At 42.5% G+C, this 13,342-nt stretch overlaps 1 pseudogene; it reads right to left on the reverse strand.

Annotated features, from left to right (window-relative positions):
• Positions 1-4,500: 4,500 nt before the first annotated feature.
• On the reverse strand, positions 4,501-5,452 carry LOC118536111 (retinol dehydrogenase 12 pseudogene; annotated as a pseudogene).
• Between the last annotated feature and the right edge of the window lie 7,890 nt (positions 5,453-13,342).

Here is a 13,342-nt window from a genome sequence, read left to right on the forward strand (position 1 = left end):
CATGTGAAGATTTATTGACTAATTTTAAGGCATGTCCTGGAGGGGTAGAGATCTGTAGGAAATCTTTCCTGGAACAGAGGTTCTAGCAGGCACCATTTTTCTTGCCTTCCTTCAGCCTAGCTGGGCCAAAGTTGGCAGGTACCTGTTCTGCCACTCTCCATCTACCTTGCTAGCACTACTTGCCCCACCTGACTCCTTTGCAGCCCCACCCTGCACAATGGGCCCATCTCAGTAGATACTCCTCCAAAGCAGCTTCTGCCCCACACCACCCTATGGGCAGCCTCAGTTGGGACCATTGCCCCTCCAAAGTGATTCCTGTGACAGGGAGAGGCAGCTGCATCCACCAGCATGCCTGCAAGAGTCATGGGCAGGCCTCACAGCCAGCAACACCAGGGGATAACTCTACCCACCAACACAGCCACAGCAGCTTCAGCTGGGCCTCTCAGGCAGTCATGCTGGGGGCCAGCACTACCCACGAGCAGTTGCAGCCCAGTCACAATAGGAGGGCACATGCAGCCTACACAGGGGACACCTTTGGAGTGCCTGGTTTTGGTGACCAGAGGGGATTGTGCTTTTGGGCCCTGTAAGATGCCTTCTACTAAGGCTACTACCTTAAAGACCAGGAGATGTAGTGGACCTACCTAATACATAGAAACAAACACAGAGAGTCAGACAAAATGAGGAGACAGAAGAATATGTTCCAAATGAAAGAATAAGTCAAAACCTCAGGAAAAGAACTAAATGAAATGGATATAAGCAGTCTACCTGATAAAGAGTTCAAAGTAATGATCATAAAGATGTTCAGAGAACTTGGGAAAAGAGTTAATGAATTCACTGAGAATGTCAACAAAGAGAAAATATAAAAAAGAACAAATCAGAGCTGAAGAATATAATAACTGAAATGAAAAACACACTAATGGGAAATCAATAAAAGATTGGAGGATGCAGAAGAACAGAACAGTGATCTGGAAGACAGGGTAGTGGAAATCATCCAAACTTAACAGCAAAAAGAAAAAGGAATTTAAAAAATGAGGATAGATTAAGGGACCTCTAGGACAACATCAAGCATATTAACATTCTTTATGTTAATACACATATTATAGGGGTCCCAGAAGGAGAAGAGAGAAAGGGGCAGAAAACATATTTGAAGAAATGCTAGCTGAAAACTTCCCCAGCCTGGGGAAGGACAGACATCCAGGTCCAAGAATCACAGAGATCCCCCAAATAAATGAACCCAAAGAGCATAAGACACATAATAATTAAAGTGTCAAAAATTAAAGCTAAAGAGAGAATCTTAAAAGCAGCAAGAGAAAAATAATTAGTTACATACAAGGAAACATCCTTAAGGCTATCAACTGATTTTTCAGCAGAAACTTTGCAGGCCAGAAAAAAGTGGCATGATATATTTAAAGATGACGGACAAAACCCCCACAAAATCCCTACAACCAAAAATACTTCATTCAGCAAGATTATCACTCAGAATTTAAGGAGAGATAAAGAGTTTCCCAGACAAACAAAAGTTAAAGAAGTTTATCACCACTAAATCAGGCTTACAAGAAATGTTAAAGGGACTTCTTTACATGGAAAAGATGCATCATTACTAGATATAAGAAAACTATGAAAGAAAAAATTTCGTTGGTAAAAGCAAGCATATAGTTAAAGTAGTTGATCAATAACCTATAAAGCTAGTATGAAGATTAAAAGTCAAAGGTAGAACAATCAAATATATCTATAATAAGTAGTTAAGGGATACACAAAATAAAAGATGCAAATTATGACATCAAATACATGAAACATTCAGGAGGGGAGGGAGTAAAAATGTAGTGTTTTTAGAATGCGTTTGAACTTAGGCAACCATCAATTTATTTATTTATTTATTTTTAAAGATTTTATTTATTTATTTGACAAAGATAGAGAGAGAACACAAGTAAGCAGAGCAGCAGGCAGAGGGAGAGGGAGAAGCAGGTTCCCCGCTGAGGAAGGAGCCTGACATGCGGCTCGATCGCAGGACCCTGGGATTATGATCTGAGCCAAAGGCAGCCGCTTAACCGACTGAGCCACCCAGGCGCCCCGCAGCCATCAATTTAAATAAGACTGCTATATACATAGGGTGTTACGTTTGAACCTCATGGTAACCACAAACCAAAAACTTATAATAGATACACACAAGGAAAAATAAAGAGAAATGAATCTAAGCACAACACTAAAGAAAATCATCAAATTACAATGGAAGAGAGCAAGAGAAGGAGAAACGAATATAAAAGAACTATAAAAACAACCAGAGGGGCGCCTGGGTGGCTCAGTCGGTTAAGCGGCTGCCTTCGGCTCAGGTCATGATCCCAGGATCCTGGGATCGAGCCCCGCATCAGGCCCCCTGCTCAGCAGAGAGCCTGCTTCTCCCTTTCCCTCTTGCCGCTCTGCCTACTTGTGCTATTTCTCTGTCAAATAAATAAATTAAAAAAAAAATCTTTAAAACAAAAAAACAACCAGAAAACAATGAAGAAAATGGCAATAAGGACTTACCTATCAACAATTACTTTAAATTTAAATGGAATCAATTCTCCAACAAAAGACATATGGTGACTGAAGGGATGAAAAAACAAGACCCATTTATATGCTGCCTACAAGAGACTCACTTCAGACCTAAAGACACATACAGACTGAAAGTGAAGAGATGGAAAAAGATATTCCATGCAAATGAAAATAAGAAAAAAACTGGGGTAGCAATACTTATATCAGACAAAATAGACTTTAAAACAAAGACTGTAACAAGAGATAAAGAAGGGCATAACAAAATGATAAAGAGGAATGTGACAAGAGGGTATAAAAATTATAAATATCTGTGCACAAAATAGGAGCATCTAAATATATAAAGCAAATATTAACAGACATAAAGGGGAGAGATTGACAGTAATACAATAATAGTAGGGGACTTCAACACACCACTTACAGCGATGGTTAGATTATTCAGATAGAAAATCAATAAGTAAATGGTGTCTTTGAAAGACACATTAGACCAGACAGACAACAGATGTATACAGAACATTCCATCCCAAAAGAACAGAATACATAGTCTCTTCAAGTGCACATGGAACATTCTGCAGGATAGATCACATGTTAGGCCACAAAACAAGTCTCAATAAATTGAAGATTATTAAAATCATATCAGGCATCTTTTCTGAATGAAACTAGAAATCAGGGGCGCCTGGGTGGCTCAGTCGGTTAAGCGTCTGCCTTCGGCTCAGATCATGATCCCAGGGTCCTTGGATCAAGCCTCACATTGGGCTCCCTGCTCAGTGGGAAGCCTGCTTCTCCCTCTCCTCCCTGCTCGTGCTCTCTCCGCTCTCTCTGTCTCTCTCTCAAATAAATAAGTAAAACCTTAAAAAAAAGAAACTAGAAATCAATTACAAGAAAAAAACTGGAAAAAAATACATGGCAGCTAAACAACATGCTACTGAACAACCAATGGGTCAATAAAAACTCAAATTTATTTTCTCATGGTTCTGTAGGCCCCATGTCTGAAATCAGTATCACTGGTCAATATCAAGTTGTGAGAAGGGCTGTTCTCCCTCAAGGCTCTAGGGAGAATCATGCCTTACCTCTTCCAACTTTTGTTGCTGTCATTATTCCTTGGCTTATGGTGGCATTGCTCCAATCTTCAAGGTTAACATCCTCATATCTCTCTGTGTTTCATCTTCACATTGCCTTCTCCTCTGTGTCTATTCAAGTCTTCTTCTGCTTATTTCCTTTTTTTTTTCTCAATCCACAGTCTTTATTTTCTCTAAAAATTGAGGTAAAGGGAACTCTTTTGAAAAGGAAACCATCTGCATGCTTGAAAATGGGTAGGTCCTAACTTATACAATATTACATGTCAATTATATCTCAATAAAGCTGCGAAAAATTTTTAATACAAAAAAGACTGGAAAAAGAAAATGGGAAGGTCCGGCTTCATGCAGTAGCTCCAGTATGCTCAGAGGAAGAAATCAAAGTTGGCCAAGGTTAACCAAAAATTTCCTGAGTATTTCCTGAATGACTAGTATTTCCTGAGTGGCTAGTATTTCAAAGACAAAAGTGATCGGTCAAAAGTTTGAGTCTTAGAGTCCTTGGATATATATAATGCTGATGCTCCTGTCACCTCAGCTAAGCATGCTGGCTGGCATTTCTGGTATTGGTGAGAAAATTGCCCCTGTTTCCCAGGCCCTTCTGCTTTCCCCATGACCAGCCTGGGATCTGCCCTGTCCTCCTGCCCCAAGAGAGCAGCCAGTTCTTGTAAGTCTTGGAGAAGAATGCTCGGCAGGTGTGAATGTCTTGTACTGTGAGCCAGCTTCACAAGAAAGTTGGGTATGCAAAGGTTTCTAGAAAGGTCTGGAGGATCAGAGCAGGGCAGAATTTTCAACAGTAGCCAGCCTGTTGGACAATCTTTCAGGGTAGGCCTTCTCCTTTGTCCCCCTTCATTATGGCTGGACTGGTCCCAATAAAGCTGTGACTCTTCCATCAGCTCTACTCCCACTGTATTTTTAGAAGCTCACAGCGACATTCCACAGGTACTCAATGGTTTTGCTATTTCAGACCCTTGGGGACACCAAGGTCCTCTTGCAGTCACCAAAATACTTGCCACACAGGGGCTCCAGGCTCTCAGCTAAGGCAGAGTGCAGCCTGGTCTATGCCCCCTACCATGTTGACTTGATGAAGGGGGAGAAGAGCCTCCAGAGCAGGCACAGCAGGAAGGAGTCCCAGACCAGTTGGGAGTGGATGATGCCTGGATGCACTGCATAGGTGGTGACCCCCGTGCCTTGGAGTCTCTTGGCCAGTTCCCAACTAAAAATCCATTGGCCACCTTGCTGTGGCAATGAGCAAAATCCCTGGCTATAGTGCTTCTCACCCTGGAGGCTGTGGAAGTGAATCTTGCCAGCATGGTGGGTCACTGATGACAGGTTTATCACCTGTGAGGGCACAGACTTTTTCAGTGGCACCAGGAGCAAGTGGGTACAAAGGAAGTGGCCAACGTGGTTGACTCCCAGGTGGGTTTCAAAGTCACCAGCTGTCTTGGAATACCGATACACCATCACTCCTGCATTGTTGATCAGAATACGGAGCTGCTTTTTCTCTGCCCGAAAGCCCTTAGCAAAGGCTCAGATGGATTTGGTATTGGATGGGTCCAGTTTCTGAATTGGCATCTGAGAGTTGTTTGTATTGGCCTGGATTTCACTGGCCAGCAGATTATCCCTTCAGCATATCTCAGAAGGCACTGCATCCTTGGGTTCCTCTACTACCAAGCTCTCTGGCCGTCTCCTTGCCGATGCCAATGTTGGCTCTGGTGATTACCACTATCTTCCTGGGGAAACTGCGTGTTTGTTCTCCAAACCCCAGCAGCAAAGAGCTTCCTAATGGATAGAGCTATCACATATAGGAAAGAAGGGAAGGCGATGAGCAGTCCCAAGACAACCAGCATCTTTTAAATATTTTTAGTTGCTGCTTTAGCAAAAGCAGCTTTTCCTCCAACTCTGGCTTGGCCTCCTGTTCTGACTCCAACCCTTGGCTGCTTCTCTCTCCCCCTCCTTCAGCTTCTTTAGCTCCCGGGCTCTCACTAACAGCTTGGCCTGCTCTTTCTTACAAGGATACATGTGGTTGCATTTAGGGACCGCCCAGATAATCCAGGATAATCTCCTTATTTCAACAGCTTTAATTTAATCGTATTTGCAGAGAACCATTTTCCAAATAAGGTAACATTTACAGGTTCCAGGGATTATGACCTAATGTCTTTGGGGCCATTATTCAGCCTACTATAAGGAGTAAGTCAGACATTTTGTTCTGAAGTTCTAGGATCACTGGGTTTTGAAAGGGGTGACTGGAGCTTTCTGAGGCCACATGGGCAGAAGTCGGTGCAACCTGGTGGGAGGGATGTGGGCTCTGTGGTCAGATAGACCTGAATTCACTTCCCAGCGGCAACACCTGATGACCTTGGGCAAGTCACTCAACCTTTCTGACTCTCCATTTCTCCCTCTGTGAAATGAGGTAATAACTGCTTCTCTCTCACAGGGCTGTTGTAAGTTGCACTTAACACAAGGCTAGGCACATTGTGAGTGATCAACAAACATTAGCTGTTCGTATTAAATCAGGAGCATGTTGACAATAATAACATGCACTTATTCTGTGTTTACTTTCTTCTGGGTTCACAAGGGATCTTAACATACACTCCCAGGAAGACGTATAGATGGCCTTATTAACCCATGTCACAGATGTAGATTCAAGAGGCCAGGATTTGCCCAGAGTCAGCCTGTCAACAAATAGCAGAGGAAGAGATGAAGATCATGTATGGCTGATCTTTCAACACAACTAGAGTCTCCACCACAGGAGGGGATTGTAAATCCCAGCACATGCAGAGAGCATATGTAAACGATAAACACATCTGCAAGCAGGAAAGTCTGTGGCCAGTTGTAAGGAGGGACTTGCCAACTCTTGGGGCTGCAGACTCTGGTGTGGAAAACCAGGATGGTGGACATGTCTGTGCTCAGTACTTTTCCACAAAGACAACAAGAGACTCTGCACCGGTGGTGGTGACAGACCCCTGTATGAGAGCAAGGCCTGAACAAGGACCCAGGATGCTGTGGACCTTTTGACTCCAGGATGAATGGCTGAAAAGGCCAGCATCATGTGGCTGTGGGAGTTTCCCATGATTTCCCAAGAATACTGTTCGTTGAGCCCAAGATTTTTTCACTCTATAGTATATTTCCACTTCTTTTAAAAAAAAATTCAACTTTAGGGGCACCTGGGTGGCTCAGTCTGTTAAGCATCTGCCTTTGGCTCAGGTCATGATCCCAGGGTTGTGGGATCGAGTCCCACATCAGGCTCCCTGCTCAGTGGGGAGCCTGCTTCTCCCTCTGTCTGCCGCTCCCCCTGCTTGTGCTCTCTCTCTGTCAAATAAATAAATAAAATCTTTTTTAAAAAATTCAACTTTAGGGTGCCTGGGTAGCTCAGATGGTTACGCGTCTGCCTTCGGCTCAAGTCATGATCTCAGGGTCCTGGGATCGAGCTCTGCATCGAGCTCCCTGCTCAGCGGGAAGCCTGCTTCTCCCTCTCCCACTCCCCCCTGCTTGTGTTCCCTCTCTTGCTGTGTCTCTCTCTGTCAAGTAAATAAATAAAATCTTAAAAAAAAAAAGATGGAATCTTGCACAAATTGTAACTTTATCATTTGACAGAGGTCGGGGAACTCAGGATTTGAGAGTTGGTGTTAATTTGCCTCAAGGTAAATCATTGCTGTTGAGTATGAGATCAGAAAAACATATCTGCCAGTTTCGTGATTCAACCACTTAGACTTTCTTGCATGTATTTCTGGTATGATTGGCCATGCGGACTATTGTTATCTATGACATAAAAAACGGCTTTATTGAGATATAATTGACATTTAATAAATTGTACATATTAGAAATATACCATTTGATAAGTTTATACATTACATATATGTATTCACCATAATCAAGGTAGTAAACATATTCATCACTCTCTCATCCCCACTGATGCTGTCACTAAAAATTAGTTTGCATTTTATAAAGTTTTATATAAATAGAAACATACACTATGTACCCTTATTTGAATAGCTTCCTTCACTCAGTATTATTTTGAGATTCATCCATGTTGTGTTGTATGGATGCACTCTAATTTGTTTTTTTCATTCATCTCTTGATGGACATTTGGGTTGTTTTCAGTTTTTGACTATTATAAATGCACTTGCCATGCAAACGTTGTACAAGTCTTTGTATGGACATATATTTCCTTTTCTCCTGGGTCAAAACCTAAGAGTGCAAAAGCTGGATCATATGGTAGGTGCATGGTTAGATTTTATTTTATTTAATTAATTTATTTTTTTTAAGATTTTATTTATTTATTTATTTATTTTTTAAAGATTTTATTTATTTATTTGACAGATAGATAGAGAGCACAAGTAGGCAGAGTGGCAGGCAGAGGGAGAGGGAGAAGCAGGCTCTCCGCTGAGCAGGGAGCCGGATGTGGGGCTCGATCCCAGGACCCCAGGATCATGACCTGAGCCGAAGGCAGCCGCTTAACCAACTGAGCCACCCAGGCGCCCCAAGATTTTATTTATTTATTTGACAGAGAGAGACACAGTGAGAGAGGGAACACAAGCAGGGGGAGTGGGAGAGGGAGAAGCAGGCTTTCTGCTGAGCTGGGAGCTCCATGTGGGGCTCAATCCCAGGACCCTGAGATCACTACCTGAGCCGAAGGCAGACACCCAACCACCTGAGCCACCCAGAGCCCTGGGCTATTTTCTTATTGTTGAGTTTTGTGAGTCTTTTTTACATTCAGATACACGTTTTTGCCAAGACTTTTCCCAGTCTGTGGCTTGTTTTTCCATTATCTTAACTGTGTCCTTTAAAGAATGGATTTTTTAGTTTTGATGAAATCTAATTTATCAATTTGTTCTTTTGTAAATTGTGCTTTTGTTGTCAAATCTAAGAAATCTTTGCCTAACTTAATGTCACAAATTTTTCCCGGTGGTTTCTTCCAGAAGTTTTATAATTTCAGGTTTTAAATGTAGGTCTATGATCCATTTGGAGTTAATTTGTGAATATAGTGCAAGGTATGGATCCAAGTATGTTCTTTTGCATTTCTATATCTAATTGTTCCAGCATCATTTGTTGAAAAAGCCATCCTTTCCTTACCGCATGGTCTTTGCATCTTAAAAAAATTAGTTATAACCCACATATATGTGTGGGTTTATGTCTAGAGTATCTACTTTTGCTCTGTTTATCTGCTATTTGATCTTTACACCAATACCACACAGTGTCAGTTACTGTAGCTTTATAATAATTCTTGAGTCAGTGTTAAGCCCTCCAACTTTGTTTTTCTTTTTTAAGAGTTGTTTTGCCTATTCTAGATACTTTGCATTTTTTTTATTTTTTAAAGATTTTATTTATTTATTTGACAGAGAGAGACACAGCGAGAGAGGGATATAAGCAGGGGGAGTGGGAGAGGGAGAAGCAGGCTCCCCGAGGAGCAGGGAGCCAGATGCAAGGCTCGATCCCAGGACCCTGGGATCATGACCTGAGCCGAAGGCAGACGCTTAATGACTGAGCCACCCAGGTGCCCCGATACTTTGCATATCTTTTCTTTTCTTTTTTTTTTAAATTTTATTATGTTATGTTAGTCACCATACAATACATCATTAGTTTTTGATGTAGTGATCCACGATCCATTGTTTTTGTATAACACCCAGTGCTCCATGCAGTACGTGCCCTCCTTAATACCCATCACCGGGCTAACCAATCCCCCCTCCCCCCTCCCCTATAAAACCCTGTTTGTTTCTCAGAGTCCATAGTCTCTCATGGTTCATCTCTCCCTCCGATTCCCCCCCCCGCTTCATTTTTCCCTTCCTTCTCCTAATGTCCTCCATGCTATTCCTTATGTTCCACAAATAAGTGAAACCATATGATAATTGACTTTCTCTGCTTGACTTATTTCAATTAGCATAATCTCCTCCAGTCCCAACCATGTTGATGTAAAAGTTGGGTATTCATCCTTTCTGATGGCTGAGTAATATTCCATTGTATATATGGACCACATCTTTATCCATTCATCATTCATACTTTGCATTTCTATATGAATTTTATTTATTTATTTAAATTTAAATTCAATTAGCCAACACCTAGTACATCATTAGTTTCAGATGTAATGTTCAGTGATTCATCAGTTGCACATAACACCCAGTGCTCATCCCATCACGTGCCCTCCTTAATGTCCATCCCCCAATTACCCCATTCCCCCCACCCACCTCCCCTCCAGCAACCCTCAGTTTGTTTCCCAGAGTTAAGAGTCTCTCATGGTTTGTCTCCCTCTCTGATTTCTTCCCATTCAGTTTTCCCTTCCTTCCCTTATTGTCCTCTGCACTGTTTCTTATATTCCACATATGAATGAAACCATATGATAATTGTCTTTCTCTGATTGACTTATCTCACTTAGCATAGTACCCTCCAGTTCCATCGATGTTGATGTAAATGGTAAGTATTCATCCTTTTTTTAAAAAGGATTTTATTTATTTTTTTGACAGAGAGACAGCGAGAGAGGGAACACAAGCAGGGGGAGTCGGAGAGGTAGAAGCAGGCTTCCCACTGAGCAGGGAGCCCGAAGCGGGGCTCGATCCCAGGACCCTGGGACTATGACCCGAGCCGAAGGCAGACGCTTAACGACTGAGCCACCCAGGCGCCCCAGTATTCATCCTTTCTGATGGCTGAGTAATATTCCATTGTATATATATACCACATCTTTATCCATTCATCTATTGAAGGACATCTCGGCTCCTTCCACAGTTTGGCTATTGTGGACATTGCTGCTATGAACAATGGGGTGTAGGTGCCCTTTCATTTCACTACGTCTGTATCTTTGGGGTAAATACCTAATAGTGCAATTGCTGTGTTGTAGGGTAGCTCTATTTTTTTAAAGATTTTATTTATTTATTTGAGAGAGAGCGAAAGTGAGAGAGATCACAGAGGGAGAGGAAGAAGCAGACTCGCGGCTGAGTGGAGAACCTGATGCAGGGCTCGATCCCAGGATCCTGAGATCATGACCTGAGCGGAAGGCAGATGCTTAACTGACTGAGCCACCCAGGCACCTGGGTAGCTCTATTTTTAACGTCTTGAGGAACCTCCATACTGTTTTCCAGAGTGGCTGTACCAGCTTGCATTCCCACCAACAGTGTAAGAGTGTTTCCCTTTCTCCACATCCTTGACAACATTTGTTGTTTCCTGTCTTGTTAATTTTAGCCATTCTGACAGGTGTAAGGTAGTATCTCATTGTGGTTTTGATTTGTATTTCCCTGATGACAAGTGAGGTTGAGCATTTTTTCATGTGTCTGTTGTTCTTTATGAATTATAGAATCAGCTTGTCAGTTTCTACCAAAAATCTTGCTGAGGTTCTTATTTAGATAACATTAGATTTATAGATAAATTTGGGGAGACTTGACATTTTAACAATATTGACTTTTCCAATCCATGAACATGGCATATCTCTCCATTTATTTAGACCTTATTTAGTTTCTCTCAGCAATATTTTGTAACTTTCAGTGTATAGATCTTTCACATGCTTTGTTAAATGTATCCCTAAGTGTTTCATGATTTTTATAATGTTGTAAATGATATTGGTTTTTAAATTCAATTTCTGATTGTTCATTGCTGGTATATAGGCATACAGTTGGTTTTTGTATATGGATCTTGCATCCTGCAAACTTGCTAAACTCACTTATTAGATCTAGCAGCTTTTTAAAAGATTTTATTTTTTAAAAGATTTACTTATTTATTTGAGAGCGAGAGCGAATGGGAGGAGGGAGGGGTAGAGGGAGAGGGAGAGAATCTCCAGCAGACTCCCTGCTGAGTGCAGAGCCCAATGCGGGGCTCCTGGCTCTCTCTCACAACCCTGAGATCATGACCTGAACTGAAATCAAGAGTCAGACGCTTAACTGACTGAGCCACCTAGGAACCCCTCAAGATTTTATTTTTTAAGTAATCTCTCCACCCAATGTGGGGCTTGAACTTAAACTCCAAGAGGAAGAGTCGCATGCACTACCGACCAAGCCAGCCAGGTGCCCCAAATCTAGTAGCTTTTTAATAAATGCTATTGGATTTTCTACAAAGATGGTCATGTCATTTCTGACATTGTCTTTTTTTTTTAAGATTATTTATTTATTTGACAGAGAGAGACACAGCGAGATAGAGAACACAAGCAGGTGGAGTGGGAGAGGGAGAAGCAGGCTTCCCGTGGAGCAGGGAGCCCGATGCGGGGCTCGATCCCAGGACCCTGGGATCGTGACCTGAGCCAAAGGCAGACGCTTAACCGACTGAGCCACCCAGGCGCCCCTCTTTTTTTTTTTTTTAACAATGAACTTGCTTTTAACCGCAGATTTGTCATTTTAATGTGTTCTTCATTTAATACTTCACCTTAAAATATGTATAGAAAAGTGAAAACAGAAGCCATCCCATAAAACCTTTTACTGAGTTTTCACTATCATACTCACTATCAGTAAACCATTAGAACAGTGATTCTCGACCAGGGATGATTTTGCTCCCCAAAGGACATTTGGCAATGTCTGCAAAATTTTGTCACAACTGGGATGAGGGGGCTACTGGCATCTAGTGGGTAGAGGCCAGGGATCATGTTAAACATCCTATAATACACAAGATAGCCTTCCGACAAAGAATTATGTAGCCCAAAATGTCAATGGTGTTGAGGTTGAGAAATTCTGCACTAGAAATCAGTACATACACAGATGTGATCCTCACAATAAATGTCCTTATGCAGATAACACGATGTTGATAGATGTAGCAGGGCTCATTTAAATTTCATATCAATTTTATCCTTTCCTCAAATCCTGTGAAAACTGTACCTTTTCTTTTACTTGGTGGGATGTCCCACGGTTCTTCTGATATGCAGTTTCCCTCATTGAAAAGGGTCAACAAACTTGACATTGTTGGACTGTAGGTTTGTTTCTGGTGCTTTTAAGTTGATCAAGCTAGAACAAATTCATGCTGTGGAATCAGATTCTCCACTGTGAAATGTGTTTCTGGGAAACTTGACTGGTCCAGAAACTGGAGGAACGGGAGTGGACCTGATGATCCACACTGCTGCAAGAATCCAGATGCCGCTGCTCATCAAATCCTGAGTAATTTATTCAGTGTTTTTCCCCGCCTTTGGCCCAGAGGTTCCCATGGCTCCACTGGCCCCTGACCCCTAATTCCTTTCAACCTACAGAGCTGCGAAGCAAAGTAACTTAGGCCATCTGCCGAGAAACCTGGGAGACAGGTTCCTCCCCTGAGGCCTTTGGATCCACTGGTGCAGCTGGTATGTCCTGGTACCTGGAGGCAGAGGGTTGGACAAAACGACCTGCTGGGGCATAGGCAGCACAGAGCGGGGACACTTCCTACAGCTCTATACCAAGGGTGTCAGATACAGGTTCTTCACTCCTGCCCTGAGGATACCCTGGCCGCTCCTGGACAGAGGCAGTTTCTCTGCTTCCTTTAGTCCCTCCCAAGCCCCTTCCGAGGCCTCTTCAGTGGGAGGAAGGCATCAGTTCTCAGCTCCTGACCTTTTTCCTTGGGGTTGTTTTTCACAGGTTTCACTAGACATGTGAATTTATCTTGGAGGCGGGGGCAGGAGGGACTCAGTGGGACAGATGACAGGGAGGCTGGGGTAGCCAGATCCTCGATGCAGATTCTCACTGATCTCCTTCACTTCCGCCTGGGAGTTGGGTGGGTGTTCCTTGGGCAGGAGACCCTCCATACCTGATTCACCAAGTTAGTTGCTCACTTGGTCTCTGGTTTTATCTGCTTCTCTCTTT

This window comes from Halichoerus grypus, chromosome X, assembly GCF_964656455.1.
Source record: "Halichoerus grypus chromosome X, mHalGry1.hap1.1, whole genome shotgun sequence".
In the NCBI taxonomy this organism is placed as follows: domain Eukaryota; kingdom Metazoa; phylum Chordata; class Mammalia; order Carnivora; family Phocidae; genus Halichoerus; species Halichoerus grypus.